The sequence below is a fragment of the Passer domesticus genome, chromosome 1 (assembly GCF_036417665.1).
Source record: "Passer domesticus isolate bPasDom1 chromosome 1, bPasDom1.hap1, whole genome shotgun sequence".
Lineage (NCBI taxonomy): Eukaryota > Metazoa > Chordata > Aves > Passeriformes > Passeridae > Passer > Passer domesticus.
Window position 1 is genome coordinate 125,626,640 of NC_087474.1, and position 19,387 is coordinate 125,646,026.

Sequence of the window (19,387 nt, forward strand, 5' to 3'; positions counted from 1 at the left end):
CTGTCCTGGAGATGGCTGAACACCTGCCTGCCTATGGGAAGCACTGAATTAATCTCTTGTTTTTCTTTGCTTGTATGAGCAGTTTTGGCTTTCCCTATTAAACTGTCTTTATCTCAGACCATGAGTTTTCCAGCTTTTACACTTTAAATTCATTCTCTGATCCTGCTGGTTGTGGGTGTGAGTGAGTGGTTTTGTGGGGCTTGGTTGCTGGCTGGAGTGAAACCATGACACCTATCTAGACAGGGTTTTTTTTTAGCAGACACAAATTTTGGGCTGTTGATGTTAAATAAGTTCTGCTTTCATTTTTGCATGTGTTTAGTAAACATTCAGCTCGTGCATTTTCTCTCTCGTGACCTCATCTGCATTTGATCCCCTCAGATACTGGAAAGGAGATCTGGAATGAGAACAGTTTCAGATTTTGCAAAATGCCAAGTGTGCTGCAGCAGTACTGACATGGTCACTAGAAACATCCCTGTAGGTGTTGTTCAGAAATCAAACTATTTTTTTTCTCAGTACTGGTAGAATATTTAAACTGTGCATTTCTTGCCTTCACATTTATTTGCTACCGTGGCACAGGTCTTGTGTTTAGTTTCTATGGAAAGCAATTTGTAGAAAATAGGAAAAGGAATACACATCCTGTATGGCTATTGCCTTTTCTTCACTTAATAATGTGGCCAGGAATTGCTGCAGAGAGGTACTTTCTCTTTGATATTCAGTTTTTAAATCATGGTCAGAAAGCAAGTTGCTGTGAGGCCCGACGGTGCATGGTCTCCCTGCAGGTCAGCTCCTGTGTGGTTAATACCTGTCTGTGAATTGTTTAGTGCCTCTTTCACTGAGGGTAAGTTACCTCACATGGGCAACATGTGATATAGATTCTCAATCAGTGGCTGACAAATAATTGCCAAAGAGTGAATTTACATAGTACTACTAACTTGTTCATAGAATAGTGGTACTCACCAGGTAGGCAATTCTATCAACAGAGTGACTGCTCCTTATTAAAGGCTTGATGAAGTCAGAAATAAAGTATGCATGCCATAGAAACACTTAGAATATGTTTATTGTTTTTCCTGTTTTTGTGGTCACAATAAGATGTCAGAAGCAGAGGTGATGTTTCTCTATTTTTCTTTCTATTGGCACCACAAAGGCAAACATTAATTTTTTTACTGAACCTACTCCAGTGTAGCTGATTTTGTCCATTATTTAACAGGACAGATACAAAATACAAAACCGTAGGCTCCTCATATTTAGTGCTTGAAAAGGAGCCAGGCTATGTCACTTAATTTCTCTAAGTGGTTGGATTTCTTTTTAGAATAATGGCTGCATGACCCACTGTGTTGTATGTGCTGTGTTCATGCAGCTGAAGTATCATAACCTACTTCTTCAAAAACATCCTATTGCTGAAGTTGGGAATTTGGATACCTCAAGGAAATCATATGCAGAATTGTTGGGATTTTTCCCAATCATCCATTTATTACTGAAATCAGGATTGCCATAGCTGTGTGTCAAGGAGGTGATGAGGCATATGGTTAAAAGAAAATGCACACGTACAAGTTTCTCCATGGCTTATTGGAGGCTCTTTCCAAACTATTAACTGGTCTAGCTTGCTTTTTTACTCCACTCTTTTTATTGACAGCTGGCTACTGTACAGCCATGGGTGCCAAAGTGATGAAAACAGCAGGTGAAGGTGGTCTCCTCATGGGAACAGACAAGAGGCAGTCTGAGTTGTTTGGGTTCTGCTCACATATCTGGGGGTGGTTTCTCAAGGCATGTTTTCATTGGAGAGCCTCTCCTACCCAGTGCAAGGCCTGCAGGAGCCTTGGGCTGGACGTGCAAACCTCACACAAGTGAGTATCTCAGGGCTGCAGGAGAACTCCCAGCATTTACCTCTTCCTGGCTCTGCAGCCTCTTCTATTTCCCGCTCAGGTGCTGCTCTGCTGACTTCAGTCAATCCCAGTTCTGAGCCATGGTTGCAATTTCTTGGCCATGTAACTGTTAATTATGGTGGATGTTGCATCCCTGTGTGACTATGAATGTTGTAAATGAGCCTATGAATACAGGCTCTGTGATAAACCGGATAATTTTTTATTACTGTGTGGTAATAACATATATTTTAAAACATTGATTTTTAAACACATATGTAATTCAGAAAAAGGAAAAATAATGCCCCTGTGATGAGTTAGATTTTACTCCCAGTGCTACAAATTCATCATTGAAAAATGAATTATCAAGTAAGAAATATTAAAAAAATCAAAATTAGGCATAAAGCAATCCTTTCTCTCCTTCATCCTTATAATCTAAAACAAAAAAAAAAGTATTTTAAGGGAAGCTGTCAAGTTAAAAAGGCACTGTCATTTGCATTCTTCTTGGAAGAGAGGAATATCTGTAATAAAACTGCAGAAATTAGATTCTTGCTTTCTTTAAGGATTTTTTTGTTGTATTAATCACTCTTCATTATTTATATAATGTGATTTAATGTTTTATATCCATATAGACAGTTTGGCCCTGGTCCTGCAAAGTCGTATCTTTTATATCTTCCATGACTCTCTTGAAAAAATAGGATCTCAGCATTACTGATACAAGGACATTTATTTTGCAGCAGAACATTCCATAGCTCCTGAAAATCATGGTATTGATTCAAAGTGGAAAAGGAATGTGTCTGCATTAAGCTGATTTAGTAGTCTGGGACTGCATTCTGTGACCTGTTTTCCTACACAGAATTCAGATAGAATATTCTACTTTAGCATTTTAAAGTAGCTGACTTTTTGCATTTGGTTAAGATAACTCAATACTGGAGAGTGGGAACTGAAATGTCAGTAAGAATAAAACTAAGCAGTGTATATCAGTCTTTCTTCCCCTATGGATTGTAATAAAAAATATTATTTTATTCACATTTGGATTTTTTCCATAATATTTTTGTTATACTGTTATCAAGACATGAATGATAATACAGGTTTTGAAATTTAATATAAAATCTAACATCCTAGTAAAACAACTGCTGAATCTAGTAATTTTCCATTTGGCTTTGTACAAACCTCACTCGCTGCTGTTGTTCTTTGTTGTTGGGTTTTTTTCTGTTCATTTTCCTCAGGCTTTCTAATGTTTTGAATGGCTGCTACTGGAGCTCTTTTGTGCTTGATCAATTCAAGGCTACTACTTCTCTTCCAGGGGTCTGATTATTGACAGTCCTTTCTTGCTGGGCTATCAGGTAACTTGACACCAGCGACATGGTGGGACTGTCCCAAGGCATCGTTTTAGGATACAAATTTCTAGAGACACTTCAGTGATTCAGGGGAGAGAGAGGATTAATCTGGCTGCAGTCTGGCCTGAGATTTTGCAATTACTGCAGACCTGCCTTAGGTAAAATGTACAGGCTGTGTCACTGCAGTGCTAACATCTTTCAATCCTTTCTAGAGGAAATCCATTTCTTTTCTATTTCTAGATTTTATTTTCCATATTAATTATTGTTATTCTACATCTTTTGTGATAACTGTTAACATGTTCACTTTTGCCAAACCAGGAGTTAAAATAATTATGCAGGCAATTTATAAAAATCTCTTGTTATAGTCAACATTATTAATATTAGTTCAACCTTCCTTTCTGCCTCCTAGATACTTCCCTCAGCACTGGAACCTCCATTTTTGATTTTAGATTTTTCTCTTGAAAAATTAATTTATTGGAATAATTCTTTACCAGATTTTAGATCTGGGAGGAGTTAAATACTATTCAAAATTGCAGCAAAGTTATCAATATCTACATCCAAGTATGAGAACTGTGGCATGCTACTTTTGTTACTCCTAGTCATTATTTTGTCTGAATGAATACAGACTTTCAAGGGCAAGGAGGTAAAATTAGGTCATGAAACACAGAAGAGAGATTGTACTACATGAAAGGAGGAAAAAATTACAAAAAGAAAAAGAAATCAAAAGGTATGGGGTGAAAACAACTGACAGCATATGTGGAAACAGTGTAAAAATCTTTGATAAAATACAGCTGAAAGAAATGTGATTTTCTTTTTTCCAGGTGGCCATGTGAATTTTTCTATACAGCTTTGTTGTGGATTTTATCTGGTACCACCAGACTTCTTAACACTCTCAGTTCACTTGTGAGACTAAACAGTTCCTTCACTAGACAATGCTGCACTTTTTCTAAGAATCACATCATTCTCATTAATTTTAATGAGCATTTAATGCATGTCAAGTGTGTTATTTTTACATCCTGAAATTTGTGACTGTTGAAGGGTTAGAAGCATGAATTTTTATTATTATTTGGCCTGCACTGCACTGCACTGTAGAATTGACTGTTCCTGGCTAAGTGATGGAGCAGCCCTGAGTATGGAATATCCTTATTCCTTCTGAGTGAAGAATGGAAGGTCTGGCACATCTGTGACTTAACACAGATTAATGAAACATACAATTTTAAGGCAGTCACAAGGCTTTTAAAGTGGTGTCTTCTTTGGTTTAACTAAGCATTAGACATTCAAAGGGAAACAAAGTCAAGTTGTCAGAGGAATATCATTGCCCTGTCAAAGCGTCCAGTCCCGTCTATGTTGTCCACCTATTATGCAATATTTGCCTGAGTTTAGTTATTGTTGTTTACTTACATTTTAGAAAAACAGGTTTCTCTTACTCTCTTATATTATTCAGAGAATTCTACTGATAATATCAATATTTTCCCAGGTAGCTGACTATTTAATGACAGAAAGTCACTTCCCTAAATTATACAGCTGGACTTCATATCTGTATATTAGCTTGTATTGACTTGATTAAATTCTGATTTTATATGTTTTCATTGGAAGAATTTTCTGCAAATAGAATAAAGAATTTTTAATTTGCCTTTTGCAAATTAATTTTGCAAAAATCAGGACATGCTGTTCTCCCCTTATATTCCTCATACTTCCTCTTCTTGATCAAATTCTAGTTGCTCAGATTAGGAGTAGTGACAAGCCAGCCAAAACCTAAATCAAATCAGCAATGCAGATTTTAAAAGTAGGGACTAATATTTGGTGGTGGTGCAATCTTCCCTTATTGCCATTTACAGCTTAGATCTGAGGCTGATTAATTACTACTACAGGGTAATTTAATAGTGTTTTAATAACAGTTACTCACTTTCAAAGAGGAGTTCAGAGATCCAGGAGGATATCAATTTTCTGTGAAATACTGTCCCATTTAAGGAAATTAAATAGTAATATGCAGTTTAATTGCAATAACATAAAGGAATAAAGGGGAATGAAATTCAAGCATGAAATAATTATTTGGTTTGTGGGGTTGTTTTTGGTCTTGTGACTGTCGTAATTAAATTGTCCAGTGCTCTCGTTGCACATGTCCTTGCTTTTCTGGCATTCTTCACTAGCCTGAATAGTCTGCAGGTTCAAGGTTTGTTAGACAGGTGAAAAAGAAAGTTTCTCTAATGGTTTGTTGCCACTGGGATCCTACTTTATCAGTACCGACTATGAAAGGCCTCTGTAATAAAAGCCCAACACTTATGACTGTACTATCCAGTAAGGTCAGAGTTCACTAATGCATGTGTTGAGTCTTGTACCGAGCCAGTACTTATGGAATAGTTCCAAAGCAGAGAAAAGTAAGGATTTTTTTCATATGGGAATTTTTATTTTTCATTAAAGTTAACTCATTGCTGACATTATAGCTGTTTCAATGTGGAAAAGTTTCCCAGCTACTATGCCCTGAATAGCTCTCTAGTTGCCAAGGGTCAAGGTTGGGTTTAAATAGTTGTTTGTACAAAATCAGTAGTCATAGGTGATTTTGAGGATATGTTTTCCAGGTATTTGGGAAACATTGATTTGTTCCTCTAACATTTTCTTGTGAATGTTCTGATAAACAATATACCCTTTTTTGCAAGGCTGATGCTCAGATGCAAATGAGTACAGAAAGAGAATTCTCCCTGTACTGAATGCAGCAGTCACAGCCAAAGATTATAAACAATCAATTGGCTGAATTACAGTTGCAGAAAACATTTGTTGAATAGTTTCAATTAAGGAGCAGTCTTGTGAGAATCAAAGTTTCTTGGCATCTGAGCAGTGGCTATATTAGTTCAGCTAGGTCCAAGTGGTTACACTGAAGTCCACAGTGGTTTTCCATACATCTGAAATTTCACGTCTCCCCTGACCCTAATTGTGATGTAGTTTGAGGGGCTGAAGGAAGTTTTTAGGGCTCATGTGAGCTCTGATGCTGTAGGGAAGAAGAGCTTGGTCTCCAAGGCACAGTGAGAAGCTGTAGGATCCATGCTGCTGTTGCTGCAGCAAGCATGGCTTTGCACCTTGCAAAGAAATGGCTTTTGCTTACTGTGGCAGGACTGCTGCTGGAAGAGGGGTCCACATGTGACCCCACCAGCAGCCACCTCGTGCTGGTGGTGGGACTGTGGGGACAGAGGGTGGGAAGGTCTGTGAGGGAAGAGAGTGATTTCCAGTACCTTCTTTTCCTAGCATTGAGCAGCATAAATTAGATGCAAATTCTAGTAGGAAACCTGTACTGTGAATTTAAACAGATTATAATCACAAGATAGAGGTTGGACTACAGGTCTTTATATCCTAATACTGTCTCTAGCAGCCAGTGAGGGAAGATACTTAGGAGAGTGTATAGGAACATAAATAGTGATCCTTCCCCTGCTAAACCCTCTCAACAGTCAGTGATTTAGGGATTATCTAGTTCAGCACTCTGCTCAGCAAAAGAATAAAATATCTAGGAAGATCCCATATTTTGGACATCTGTACAGTCTTTGTGGAAACAGAGAGATTAATTTTGTTCCATCACAGGTCAGTTCAGGCAAAGCATTAGAGTTTGTCATGTTCGGGAGTGAGACTGGGCAATAAATAACTCACTGCTGTTTGATATTTACAATACAGCAAGGTGTAAGTTCTGCAAGGGAGAGAGGTCTGCTATTTTGGGCTGTATGTACACAGCCAGTAGAGAAATCTGTCCCTCTTTCTGGCCTGAGGTGTTTTAACATTCACAGCACCTATCAACAACTGATCGATCTCCAGTCAATTGCAGCAGAAGATGCAGAAAATCAGAGCATGATCATTCAAATAAGGACCCATCATAAACCTGCCTCCTCTAGTGAAATAGCAGGAGAAAGATGAAGGGGAGAGATACTTCTATCATTTGTGACAGTCATAGCTGTTTGCAAGTGCTTTAATGTTGTGTGCTATAGCTTCAAACACAGTGAAAGCTTGGTGCAAAGCTCGCTTGCAGCCATCACTCTGTAAGATGCAATTGACAGAAGATGTTATAGGAGACACATGGATGGTGTAGTTTCTGCTCTTTTGTTCTGTTTGCGTGCACATGCGTGGGAAGCTAAGTATTTTTCAAGCTTAGGGAGAAATGGCTGCATTGCAGTCAATGAGAGTTAAATCCCAGCTTTATTGAAATCATTGGTTAAATCCAGCATGTAGGAAGTTGGGTTAAAAAAAAAAAAGAGCAGAAATCCAGTTTGAGATTTCTTATTACTAACCTTGTGCAAATATAATTCTTCTATATGAATTATCTTCATATCATGTCAAAAGCGAGAGAGTATTGGAATAGTTTTCCCTAAGAGCTCAGTCAGAGTTTTTCCATCAGCTGAATTTTATCATTGTCACTGATATATTTTTCATCCAGGATTTTTCTTCACCAGAGTCTGATAATTATGCTGACTGGTTTGGTGACTATTTCCATGGAGAGCTAGTCTAAGAGCACTGTTATTCTTCTCACTCGCAACTGCAGCATATATTGAACCTGTAAAGGAAAAACTGGTGGATTAAACTAATGCTTCTCTGTAGGGGCTAAGAGGGGAAAATTTGGACCAAGACTTTAACTTTTCCTGGGGTATTTGGAGTTCAGATTCCTCAGTAAATTGGATCAGTGCTTTGGGGCTTGGGGTGCATATTGCATATCCTGCCTTGCCAAACTAGGTAGTGTTAAGGCAATACGGGCTTCAAGGAGGAATAGCAGTCACTGAGTGCTTGTAGCTTTGACTTCTGGAGGTAAGATCCTGCCATCCTCACTGACCTTCTGGTGACATTGCACAGTTTGGGAAGCAGAATGCTGAACATTATTGGGAACTGACACTGTTGTGCTTGAGGAAAGTAAGAGATGATTTGCATGTCAAGTTTTCCTTCTGAGGCTACTGCTCTTATTATCCTTATTAGTGGGTTCTGTGTATTTTGAGCTCTTTTATGACTCTATTTTTCTACCCAGGCATCTTATTTTTTGCTGAGTATTAAGGACTGCTAATAGACAAATATTAAGGACTATATATATTAGGCAGGTAGTATGATAAAACAACAGGAAAATTAATTGTAAGAGAACATGAAGTAATACAGTTAAGAATAAAAACCTTAGAGTGGGTGAGCACTAAAATGTTAGTGGATGCGTAGTGATTCATCTGCCTACTTTTAACAGCTGCCATTTAAATTGAATTTAAATACTGTAAACAAAAGTCTTTTTGTGGTGTGCTTGGAACTGTAATACAGCTGCAAAGTTCCAGAGGAAAATGCTGCATTGCAGCTCTCCTGTTTCGCAGCAAATCTCTGCTGGCATGTAACATGCAGAGGAGGAGCTTCAACACAAGCAGGCTGTTTTCAGCTTCATTATGCAGATAAGTCGTCTCTATCATCCACATTATAAAAACATCCTTAACTTCCTTTGGGGATGGAGGAGAAAGACAGTAAGGGAGGAATGGGGGAAAAAATAAGAGGTCAGACAGCTTACACACTGATTTTCCCCGGTATTGCTGTTTCAGTGCTTCTCAAAGTGCACTGGTTTTGCCTTTGTACAGATCAAACTGATTTTGACGCACACGTTGTTTAATTTCAACTATTGCTTATCACTGGGATTTAATATTAGACATTGTGGCAGTGCTCTGGGTGAGCTGGAAAGGAGTATTCTGGGATGCTTTAGCCAACAGGCAGCCCTTCCTTCACTGAGTGCTGTGATTCATGTCTGGTTGCTGACACCAGGGAAAGTGAAGACCTTCCAAATAACCTTGAAAGAGAGCTGGCTGACAGCCTCCACATGCTTTTAAATATGGGGGAAGGGTGTGTATGTGTATAAAAAAAGGAGGAGGGATTTAGAAGAACCATATTTACGGCATTCATGTTTAGTACCTTGCCTCCTGAAGAAAATTCCCTGGTTGTCTGTAGCTTCTTACTGTTGTTTAAGGCAAGAAGGTAAAGCAAGGGGTCCAGATAGTGCCAGACTGAGAGCAGGGCAGTCCATGAAGGATCCCAGAGAACAGATTTACGTAAATGGGATGATTTAGTGCTGTGTCACACCAGGTGAAAAATGGGATTTGGGAAGGGTTTTGCAATCCTCTTAGCAGGACCCTTCAAAATTTCAGAGGGTAAAGCATCAGGACCCTGCAGGACAAGAAGTAATGTAGGAACTCATAGGCTTCCATCCTACTCAACAGAGACTAAGCAGATTATCCTTTCCAGCAAACACAGATTGAAAATTAAAACAGGAGAGCTACCATAAGGCTTTTTACCATTGACACACTATAAGTTAATAGAGAATATTCTGTATCCATCCAGAAAGTTCAAGGTACCTTAAAAAGATACATAGAAATCTGCCTCCATGGACTTCAGCAAAGAAGGGACTGAAAAATTGAACCCTTTCTTTTTGGAGAGGCGAGTAAAGGAAATGGGAATGGAAAGCTTATATTAAAAAAAAAACCCCAAAAATAACTAAACCCAGCGACAACAGCAACATGAAAAACTTACAAAAAACCACCACTACCAAACCAAACTGCAAAACCAGTAACACATTATCATTATTTCACAGCTATATTTTCAACGTTGTCATGTGTTTTCCCTTCTCCCAGGATAATTTCTTTCATTTGAGTCGAATTAGGAAGGCAATGTATCCTGAAAGAGATGTTTTTTTCTTGCAGAAAGAAAAAAACCAGCAGAAAACAATTTCTAAAGGTAGGGGGAGGAGTTTGCACACAGAGCTTTTGTTCTTGCCTGTTTTGCATCCCATGCCTTCTGCTGGCCCATGAAGTTGAGCCCTTGCATTTGAAGCCTGATGCTGAATCCATTACAGGGCTCTGGTGAGCCTGAAATAAATTCTAGTCATTCCTAAGAGGATGCTCATGGCTCAGTTAACAAGGTTGAAGTTGCCTGGCCCCGGGCTACATCTCCAATTTTCGGGTGGGAATACTTTGGTTGAAAGGTTGAAAACACTTTTTTTCCTTCTCTTGTCTCTTAACCTTTCATCAGGGATGCATCATTTTTGCTACAGTATTAAAATATTTACAGAATTGTTGGAAAACAGAAGAACCGTTCAGACAAAATATTCATAAACTTCCCCCATAGATTCTGCAGCCAAAACTGCTTCTAACAGTGCATTAATTAATTAAAGTACCTGTCCTATTGTTTTTTAAAGTATTTGTCATTGCTGGAGTGCTTCTGCTGTTGAAACAGTAGCTCTGAAAAAAAACAAGAGTACAATTACACAATATGGGTATTGTTTTTAAATTAAAAATATGGAAAGAAACTGTACTTCAGCCCCCTTGAGAATCAGTCTGACTGCTATAATCTGGATACAGATCTTGAGTCCTTCAAGCTTTTTGTGTTTATCATGTAGGAACAGCATTTCTTATTCTTCATCATGGAACCCACTCCTTGTTCAGATAAAACCAGAACTATTCGCTAGAATAGGACAAGAATTGGAAAGAAAAAAAAACCCTGCGTGTTGAATATTTTCATGTGAAAAATATGGTCTGGCAAACACATTGTGTTTGGTAATTGACTGCAGGAAGCAGCAGATGCAGATAATGGCTTACTAGTGTTCAGGAAAGCTGCATGGAAGAAAAGGTGTGTGTTTTTCCCAGAGGTGATGAATGTCTTTTGCTTGAGTGATTTCTTTGCTGTAAATGTAAGTTCAGGTCAGATGAAACTATTTGTAAGTTGTGGTAAGACTGTAGAATTTTCTTGACAAAAACCTCCAGAGAGAAATAAAAAAACTTGAAAAGTTTTTCACCTTTTTCAATAATTTTCTACTTCCCAAGTAAAACTTGGCAATTTGGCATAATCTGAAACAACTTCTTTTTACATTTTAAATTTAGCCAAGAAGCCAATTGTCAGCTTTTCCATGTTCCTTCAATTGATCCCCATCTGGTGGTACATTATCTTTGCCAGGAAAGAAGACTGAGAACATTGTAAAGTCTCTGGTCTCCATTTTGCAGCAGAGGTCACTTGTTACTTGAGACTTGATTATTTTCACACTCAAAAGCATTAAATTCCTTAATTATCAACAGTAAGAACAAAGTGATTCTCATAAAATTTAATGTGGATTTTAAACGTATTAAGTTTTAAAAAACAGATCTCTTTAAGACATCTTTAACTGTTCATCTTCTCTATTTGCTTCTTGCCCAGCAAATAGCTCTTCAGAATTTTTCTTATGGTCAGACAAATCCAGTTCCTGGTGATTAGTTTCCTAATGTTTTGCAAATTCTCTCTGTGTTGTCTATTACTGAAGATGCAGCAGGCAGGACAGAAGGTTGGTACAATTGGGAGTAACATCAGAGCTTGAAAGAAAACTGATCTTCAAGAAGCATTTTGTACCTTGAAGCATTATTTTCTGAGGAAGTGTGGGTCTTCAAGTGTCACAACATAAAGCTGTGGAAATGACAGAAGGAAAACTTAAAAGAGAAGCAATAGATGTGATGACTGGACTGAATACTTTTGTAAGCTGCTATAGAAAAAATGCCAAGATGATCTCACTTGGTGAATGGATGTGATAGACAAATAATGTCAGTTTGATGTGCTTTTTAGAAGACCTAGAATTGGGAAATCTCAACTCTCTAAATTCTGTTCTGATACAAATTTCTCAGCTGGCTGTCCTCACTTGCCATGGAAAGGTTAAGAAAACCAAGTACTCTATCTTTTAGTGAATTGACAACTTACCATAAAATGGGGTTTTTTTCACCTTCACATTTGTATTTAAACATGCCAAAGTTGCATTTTCTTGCTTCCTGTAGTCTGTTCCACATTGCAGTTTTTCTTGTCTACTATCTAGTTACTACCAATGCTATAGTCTTTGATCAAGTGAACAGATGTTACAGGTCCTGAATCCACAGCTTGGCTTCTTCTAGTCACAGATATAATTTGAAAAACACTGAACTGAAGGAGGAGTTTTGAATGTACTCAATCTTCACCAGATGCTACTTGGGTGGAAGGCAATGGTAGAATTCTCAGGAAAAATAATTGTCTGTGAGACCAGCCCAAATGCAGTGCTCCATAAAAATCTGCCTTCCTGAAATCCAGTCCCCATATAAACACGGTCGAAACCAAGAGCATGGGGGAGATCTGATCACTTCCCTAAAAAAATAATGTCAGAAACACAGAGCTGAAAGGTCAGGAGGTATAGGTCTACCTCTTATCCATCTTTAAGAAATTAAATTAATTTAACTTAGTAGAAACTGACTGATGAAGTGAGAAAAAGTAAAAGGAAAGAATTGCCAACCTGTCATGTTCTGTTGCAGAAATGTGATCACAGTGGCGTGTCTCAGCACAACTGAACTGCAAAACAGAAGCACAAAATGCTTTGGGTTGGAAGGGACCTTAAAGTTTGTCTGATTCCAACCCCCTCTGCCATGGGCAGGGACACCTCCCATTAGACCAAGTTGCTCAAAGTCCCCTCCAACATGGCAGTGAACACTGCCACGTTTTGGGCAGCCACTATTTTTCTGGACAACCTGTTCCAGTGCCTTACCACCCCCCCCAGTAAATAATTTCTTCTTAACATCTCATCTTAACTTACTCTCCTTCAATTTGAAGCCATTCCTCCTGGTCTTGTCACTACAGTTCCTGATTGCCTCTCAGGCTTCCCAGTAGACATCCTTCAGATACCGGAACATTGAGGACTGCAAACAATCCTCTCTTCTCCCATTGGAGCAGCCCCAACTTCTTCAGCCTGATCATGAAACCATCCACTAGGTGAACTGATAGTGCAAAATAACCAAATACATAGCATAGGTGCAAAAAAATGAAAATGTATTTTAAAAGTGAATAAAGTAGACAAGTCACATTTGAAAACATATTGCTCTTTGCATCACACATTGGCAAGATATTGTGGTCTTTGAAAGTAGCTTCTCACTTGGATTAATTTATTAGGGATAGAGCTTTTCCTCAGTATTAGGTAAATAAAAAAGTCTTAAATATTGGCTAAGGAACTGAGAATAATATACTAGTATTTTCATTAGTGTAGCTAGATCAGTGATGTTCACTGTGCAATATTAAATATTGGAAATCAATAGAGGAGATGTATATATAGTATGCTTTTACAGTAATGACTAATACCTGAATTCTCTGCATGCCTACATTCACTTCAACAAATAATACTGGGTTTAATGGTGATAAACATGTAGTATGAACTGTCTGGCTTAATTAAAAGAGTTGGGATAGAAATGCTTAAGGCTCTGTGAGGATTTAGTCAGGCTTATAGCAGGTTCCATGAAAGTTTGCGCCAGATCATTATAAATCCCCAAAACACATGCCACCACTCAAAGCAAGGCAAGGTGTGAGCCAACCTTTCAAGGTCCTCACAACCATCTGTGAGGACAAAACCTCCTGCAGCCACAGAGAAAACCAGGGACTGCAGGAGGCTGGGATCAGACCAGGACAGCAGCTGCTGAGCCCCAAGTATCTGGAGAGGTGGCAAACTCTCGCTCTGGCTGCTGCCTCCAAGGAAGGCTGATCTTTCCCTAGGCCAGCATATGCCCTAGGAAGGGTGCTACATGTAGAAGTTGTACTGCTACTACCTGTGAGTATGACATAAGTTGAAGAATGGAAAAAATTAATTTTGTCCTGCCCTGCTGAGGAGCTTTGGGCCAGTCCTGATTTGCCCTTGTCCTCCTGTCTGTTCCCTGTTGTCACAGCATAAGGGTGCTTCACAAGAGCTAATAAATTTTCCCTTCCAGAAAGGTATTTTTAGGGAGCTGAGGCACATCAGGACATTCTGAAATGAAGCACAGTGGAATTTCACTGGTTTCAAACTCAGACACATTCAAGCAGATTCAGAGTCATTATTACAAGTCCTCGCCTTGACCTGATGCACTTGCAAAAACTGTGCCAGAACCAGGAACCAAACCTTGAGCTCTTTAAATATATAGAGACATGGGCAAAACCACACTGCTGAAGCATCTATTGTCAAAAGAATGTGTATCCAGTATTCATACTGTGGTTTTTGTGAAGTATGACAGTTTTAGCTAGGGAAAAATAATGTTTTGTAGCAGACTTCATGGTTTCACTTTCCAAATGAAATATTAAAATGTTTCCCTAAAAAGCCTCTCTAATTTTTCATGTAAAAAGAAATTTCAGTTTAGTTTTTACAGACCTGTCTAGTAGAAACTCACTGAGCTCTTTCCCTAATACATTAAATGAAGTATATTGAACTTAATAATGGTCATTATTTTGGGCACCCTACATAATGGGAGAAAACACAACGGGAGCACAACCAATCATTTCCTTTCTGCTGATTAAGTAATGTTTTTCCATGTTATGTTTTTAAACTATTATTTGCTCAGGGTGTTTGACACCAATGTAAGCCTTTATTAAATTATGCAGTTCAATAATTTTCCTTTGCTTGGATCAAACACACTTCCTCTAAGTTTTGGTAGGAAGTACTTTTGTAGTTGATCTGTGTAGTCTTTCAGTCTGCCAGATTATAATGTACAAAAAGAAAATGGACTTATACCAAATTCTCTCAGGCTATGTTTTTAGAAGTTATGAGTCCACTGATTCTCAATATCACTGTAAATACAAAATTAAAATAAATGAAAGAAAAGAAAAATGAGAAATGAATAGCTGTAGTTATGCTGAAATACCACGTTTACTTAAATTAGATAAAAAATGTATTAAAAAGAATTCTCTGAAACAATAGTGGAACAAAGAAGAAGTATGTGGTATTTGGGAAGAGAGGAATGTTGACAAAACGAAGTATCACAGACCTTGATGATGTCCAAAGGCTTTTGTGATGAAGTCCTACAGAAGGTACCTGTGCTGATCTTTTCTAAGTGGCTCCAAACTAAGTAAGGATCTGATCTGACAGCTTTAACTCTCTCTCTGGCATTATCCTTTTGACAGGGACTCGAGCTAAGGTACTATTTCTGCAAACACATCCTCAACATGCAACATCCCAAAGCCAACGTGAAGGCAGCACTGCAGATATATGGTATTGATCAAAAATTTCTGCCATCATTTGCTTCACTCTTTTTAAAGCACTTCGGAATTAAGCAAGAATTTTACAGTTTAGAATAAACCACATTCGCCTCTCTCCTTACCCCGCCCTCCCTTCCCATCAGCTCCTTGTTTCAGTCCCATTCAGACAAGATCAGTATTTGGTTTCTACTTAAGAAAGCAAGGAGTTTGGCCTTAAGACAGCTTTTGTTCAAAGTTGCTTGAATTTGAAGAGCTGCTCACCTGCATTTGTGAAAGCTTTTTCACTGCTAACTATCTGCTAAGAAAGTGTTCTCTGGGCACACTAATTTGGTTTCATCTCTACCTGAAGGCTGTGCAGCTTTAAAATACTTTGCAGAAAACAAAGTGAATGTTTTTCTTTCATATAAGACAGATACAGCTGTACTAAAGCTAAATAGTCACATGAAATAGCCAGTGGATTCATCCATATGGAACCTTTTTGGTCACTGCATTATACTGCATCTCTGCAGAGGTATCCAGCTCAATCCGAATGTACTATTGCTTAAGAATTGAGGAAAAAAGCATAAAAACCTCCCTTCACAGAGATTTTCAAGGGAGAATATTAACATCGGGATAAAACAAGGTCTCTCACATCTCCTTCCTTCCTAAGCAATCACTGCAGTCTTTAAACAAAAGATCCCAGTAAAATGCGGCATTTTAGGGCGCTGTTCTCCACAGCCACAAGAGGGGGTTTGAAGAACACGATCTGCTTCCCACTTCCAGCCGGAGCCTTCCCTTCTGCACACGCTATGTTAGAAGTATCATGAAACCAGTGATTTCCCGAAATGACTGAAATTTGCAGTCATTTTTCAAATGACTCCTTCAGTCACTCATTTGGTAAAATGACTAAAAGTTTCGTGTGTTCTACAAAGTGACTGACGTGCTGCAAATTCCACCAGACTGTTTGACTGTTTCACCCAGTAACAGGCATATTGTGAAAAGGGATGTTGTTGGATAAGGATCCTTTGCTTTCTTCTGCACTGGCTGCTGGAGATGATTCTTTGAAGGTAGCTTCAGAAATGAACTTTCCAAAAAGTATGAGAAGTGTCCAAAGTGCTCGATACTAAAGGAAAAACATAGTACAGCTATCACTGAGATCAAAAAGGCAAGCCAAGACCACAAACTCCATTCAAGACAAGAACACTACTTGCTTGTAAAGTAAGTTTGAAAAAACAGTCTTTTTTCTTTATTACTTTTTCTTCCTGCTCTCATCATAATTTGCCTCTTCTATGGTTATGGAATTGCTGGTTAGTTCTTTTATACTTCCTCCACTGCTCATAGGTGTGAAATTCTATGGCTGGTGACAAGAAGCAGCTAATCAAAAACCACGGGACTAAAGAAGCATTTCCCACATACGGTGTGAACTTTGAAGAGAGGTATGATACTGCCAGAAAAGCAAGAATTGTTACTTGTTCTTGTTAGAAAGCATTTATTATCTGAATATGCAAACACCAAAAGACTGATTGCTGAGCTCTTGAGATTTTTCTGTTTTGGGTGCTAAAATCCTTGACTAGTGGCCTTGCTATAAAACTGGCCATTAGAGCAATGAATACTCATCAGAGGCCAGGCTGACTTTATTGGTGTGCAAGCTTCATCTCAAGGCAATTTTAAGGATGTGATGGTGTACCAAGACCGCCTTCTTAGATTTTGTGTTCTCTGAGCCCTTACCTCAGAGGGAACCAGAAACACCTTTCAGTTTTTCAGTATTTTTCTCCTACTTGGCAACTCTTGGTTGGGTAACCCTACTTGGTTGGATTGTAGAGTGATAAAAGAACTGAAATTGCTGCTGAAGTCATCCAAGAAATGAAGCCCCTGTGGCCTCCACTTGGTTTGGTGTATGGAAAAGCAAAATATCCACAAATCCAGGGGTCTCTCAAAGGGTATGATAAGCAAATGGGGTTGGCATGGATGTCAGACAATAATTCATGGGACTGGACTGTGCAGATCCACTTTGCCCAGTTCTCAAAAGTTCCACCCATCAATCTGAAATAAACTTCACACTGTATGCAGCTTAGTTGACAGCCAATCCCAAATGTGGGCATAACTCTGCCTTTCTACTATCAGGGATCATCAGCCACCTCCACAGTCAGCAGAATCTGCAATTATGTTCAGTGCTCTTTCTGATGACCCTTGTGCACCCACATCCCCAGCAGACACACTGCTCCCCACGCCTGACACAGTGCTAAGCAATCAAATGGGAAACACTGCTAAATTAAACAAAAGGTCAGACCAATTCCTGTAGCTCAAGCTGTCTCAGAATGGATTCACCCAGACCCACCAAGCTCTCCATCCACCAATACCCATGAGCTAACTGGTCCTTCACTTTCAAGGCACCATGCCAAGCACTTCTTGCACAATCCAGCCCCATGTGCTGCCCTCTGCCCTTGTCAGCTGCTCTGGCCAGAGTAAGGAGCCTGGGCAGTGCTGGCTTTGCAGGCAGGACTCTCAGAAAATCACGGTGTTCAGAGGGAGGAAAACACTGAAAAGCAAAATGGAAAAAAATACTGATGTTACAGTTACCTTAGTTATGAAGACATGTTCAGTTCTGGCATGTGAGACTGGAAGACTTCAGGAATAGATGTAGACATCCATATGGCTTCAGAAGTAAATAAATTATAAAAACCTCATGTGCAGTCTTTTTAAATTAATTCCTGTCATAAGACATCAGGTATTTCACACTTGTTTCCTAAACTTCATTAAAGGTGTGAACCTTTCTCTTATTTCACAGAATAACTGAATGAAACTACCATTTTGTGAAATGACTGAAAATTTTTATAATTTCCTGAAATGACTGGTTGGTTTCAAAATATGGCTGTAACATATGCAACTCTGGAGTCACCCATTTCATGTTCAGGAACATATACTTCCCAGAAAGGCACATGGAACAGAAATATTACCCATAGCTTCATTTTATGCAGTGCTGAGAGGGGCAAAAAGGAAAAGAAGCATGTGTTTTAAACTCATTAAGATGTTTTGAGCTATACAAAGTGAAAATTTTTCTCTAATGATACACTGTAACATATCCTAAATTGGATTATAATATACACCCCCTTTGCAGTATATAGGTAACTATAGGTTGCCTTTCTGGAAGGAACTTGATGATTTCGAGTGACATAGTTTAGAATAAAATGAATCATCCAAGCAGTTTTTTCCATGCAGCCCTGTGTCTTTTGAAAGAATAGCTTTGATGCATTTTTTTTGCATTACACTCTATCATAGGATTGTAAATAACAGCTCCTTCACCTCTAATGTTTCCCCCCACACTCCCACCTTGTTGCTTTCTTGAAATGTCTTATGGGTCAGATGTGAGTCTCATAGCTGCAACCTATCCAACCTTTTCATTAACATCCCTGTTCCTTGCCATTTACCTTCAGTCTGCACATTTTTAGTTCTTTTGCTTTGGTATTAAATATAACTATTCCACAATTAATAATACTATTAGCTCTTAGCCTCATTTTTTTCTGTTTTTCCTGCTCCTTTTTAGAAAACTTAATTGCTGCCTTTTTAACTTCCAGGTTAGAGCAGCAGGGCACAGGAGTGCAGTTCATCAAAGGTGTTGTGTTGACGCTGATGTCTAAGTCACCTGACATGGGATACCACAGACTAGCAAAAGTTCATTATTTCATTTGTATTTGACACATGACCTTGAAAAATGTTATAACTATGGCAATTTGAGAGTTTGCCTGTCATTTAATATGCACAGTCCCCTTTCTCTTCTTTTCCTTTTTCTTTTACCATATATTTTCTGTCCCCAAGGAAAAAAAATCACATACATGTTATCTGAATTTCATTACAACTGAAAGGTGATATCCCAAAATCTTATGTTATGGAAATCTTATAAACCAAGAGAAAAATGTCTGTGAAAGGAGCACTCAAGTTCTGTTAGGGGAAAAAAACCCCAAACCCCCAAAACAAAAGAAGAAAACATACAACAACAAAAACCCCGCAGTAAACTACAATTTTCAAAAGTGCCTAAGGATGTCGAACACCTGAATTCTTGACTGTTCACCTGGAAACATTCTCTGGGGGTCTGACCCAGAATTATTTTGGATTTCCACCACTCTATACACAGATCTCTTGCAGGTGCATGTCTGGGAAGCACTGAAGATGTACGCAAAATAATTAGTCACTACTGAAATTTTTTGCCATAGACAAATGCTTCTGAAACAACTCTCCTGTCTCCATCAATGT